Here is a 2,765-nt window from a genome sequence, read left to right as displayed (position 1 = left end):
TTCTACTTTGGAAAAAGCAGCTGCAAGCTCCTTGCTGAGTTCGAGTCCCGCCATCACCTCAGGTTGAACTCTTCCGCACATGGCTGCTACCTGAGGCTCCTGGGGAGGAAGGTGGCAAACTCAGCTGACTCCTACTGCTCTATTTTTATCCTTAGGTCAAGGCTTTCTCTTTTCATAAGTAAACTTCATACCCAGAGAGAACATCAACCACCGCGTATTTCAAGTAAGTGGCTTTGCCGATAAACACATGTCATTAATTGTGGGCTTATTTATGAAATTTCCCTGAATGGACAGGGACTGTATTAGAAATGAAGTCCAGAAGATTATTTTAAGTCAGGGCATTTTTTTTAAACTATATTGAGACCTTAGTTCATTCATGCTTTCATTGAGCAACTTGCAAACCACTCACTAGCATGGTGGTCCCCACCCCAGAGGATGGGCTCAGAAACTGTCTCTCTAAAATGAGTTCATTGTAATGGGGTGAACCAGGAAAACAGCCGCATGCTTTCCCAAGGGCAAAAACACTCTGTTTATATGAGGGTGTTTTATTTATTTATTTTTTAAATCTCTGAACAAAACCAGTGCTTGGTGCCAACTTGGTTTGCATAACTACCCAAGAGCCACAGCCCTCGGTTTCCTGTGCCCATTGTTCCTTGTGGTGGTCGGGGGAAGGATGGCTGCGGAGGGTCCAGATGACTCCTCTGTTTACTTTTGTGTGACTTCAGCTCTCCTGCTCTGCCCCGCTGAGTCAGGACCAGACTGCCCTGTGGGTGGGAAGTGGTGAAGGCAAGGGGAATTCTCCCATGGCTCTGAGCATCGGGACTGCTTGGGACGGTGATGAACACAATTGGGGCATTCAAGTTGACAAGCTAGGACAGAGAGAACATGCTGAAAGTCCGAACTGGGGTAGCCACGGGCCTATTTGAGCTGTGTTTCTAGGAAGCTATGCCCTTGACCTCTCTTGGAAGGGATGTCTAGTACTAGCTGGAGTGAATAGTGGAAAACAACGTCTTCCTCTCCTTCCCTTTTTCCTTTCTTACCTATCCTCTTTTTCTAATCTTACTGAGGGAAGGCTGACACAAATCATATGTATGTATTCAAGTATACATCTTGATACATTTTAGCGCATGTGCACACTCAAGAAGCAATCCTTGCCATTATAATATTTATTGTTTCCATCCCATGCACACATTTGCCTCTTGTCCCTTAGTAACCTTTTAGACAGCCAAATCATATCACCTCTTCTAATGACCCCCCCAAACCTTGATATACTACCTGCCATCATCAATTTATATATTTTTAAAATTATTTATTTATTTATTTATTTGAGAGCGACAGATACAGAGAGAAAGACAGATAGAGGGAGAGAGAGAGAATGGGCGCGCCAGGGCTTCCAGCCTCTGCAAACGAACTCCAGACGCGTGCTCCCCCTTGTGCATCTGGCTAAGGTGGGACCTGGGGAACTGAGCCTCGAACCGGGGTCCTTAGGCTTCACAGGTAAGCGCTTAACCACTAAACCATCTCTCCAGCCCTCAATTTATATTTTTAAAAACATTATTTATTTATTTGAGAGAGAGAAAGAGGCAGACATATATAGAGAATAGACACACCGGGGCCTCTAGACACATAAATAAACCCCAGATGCATGTATCACCTTGTGCACCTGACCCATGTGTGTAAGGGGGAATTGAACCTGGGTTCTTAGGCTTTGTAGGTAAGCACCTTGACAGCTAAGCCATCTCTCCAGCCCTGCCACCATCAGCTTAATAGATCTTTATGCTGCTTCTTTCACATAACATGGTCATTCTGAGACTCATTTAGGTTGACATGTGTACAATAGTCCATTCCGTTTTAATTGTGAAGTACAGTGGTACATAGTCGCAGACTGTTGACCTATTCACTGGTTGGTCAATGTGGGTTATTTTCAGATTTTTGCTATTGCAAACAAAAGGCCACTATGAGCATGTGTGTAGTAGTCTTTGTATATAACGTCTTCTTTCATTTCTCTTTTGTTGTTAAGTTTTATGTTCCCTCAAGCTGTGTTGACAGTTCCATTTTCTTCATGTGTTTATCAACTCTTGGTGCGGTTGGCTTGATTTGGGCTATTCCAGTAGGTGAATAATGACATGTCACTGGAACACGCGCATGTGTGTGTGTGTGTGTGTGTGTGTGTGTGTGTGTGCGTGTGTGTGTGTGTTGTTTTTGAGAGAGCTTTTGTTATGTACTTCTAGCTGGCATGAACCTTGCTATGGAAACAAGACTGATCTTAAACTTCTAGTGATCCCCCTGCCTCTGCCTCCTAAGTGTTGGAATTATAGATGTGTATCACCATTTCCAGCCTCTATCTCGCTGGTTTTATTCACATTATTTACAAGTAGCATCTTCAATTATATTTTATTTATTTGAGAGAGAGAGAAAGTTTGCAAAGAAACTCCAGGTTCATGTACCACTTGTGCATCTGACTTACCTAGTGTAGGTACTGGGGAAATTAACCTGGGTTCTTAGGCTTCGCAGGCAAGTGCCTTAATCCATTCCTCCAGCCCCAACAATTGGCATATTAAATAACCTTGAGCCTCCTGACCCATGAGCTAAGTATGTTTCTCCACCTGTGTAGGTTGGCATTTGGATAACTGAATGTCTTTTGACTTAAGGTAATTTTCAGGGCTGGAGTTATAATCTATTTTAATTTCATGAGTAAGGCAAGACATTTTTGACTCAACAATAAAGACTACGTCCTATGCAATTTGCCTTCTGGCACTTGAAAA

This window comes from Jaculus jaculus, chromosome 2, assembly GCF_020740685.1.
Source record: "Jaculus jaculus isolate mJacJac1 chromosome 2, mJacJac1.mat.Y.cur, whole genome shotgun sequence".
Classification (NCBI taxonomy): Eukaryota; Metazoa; Chordata; class Mammalia; order Rodentia; family Dipodidae; genus Jaculus; species Jaculus jaculus.
This window is presented reverse-complemented; position numbering follows the sequence as displayed.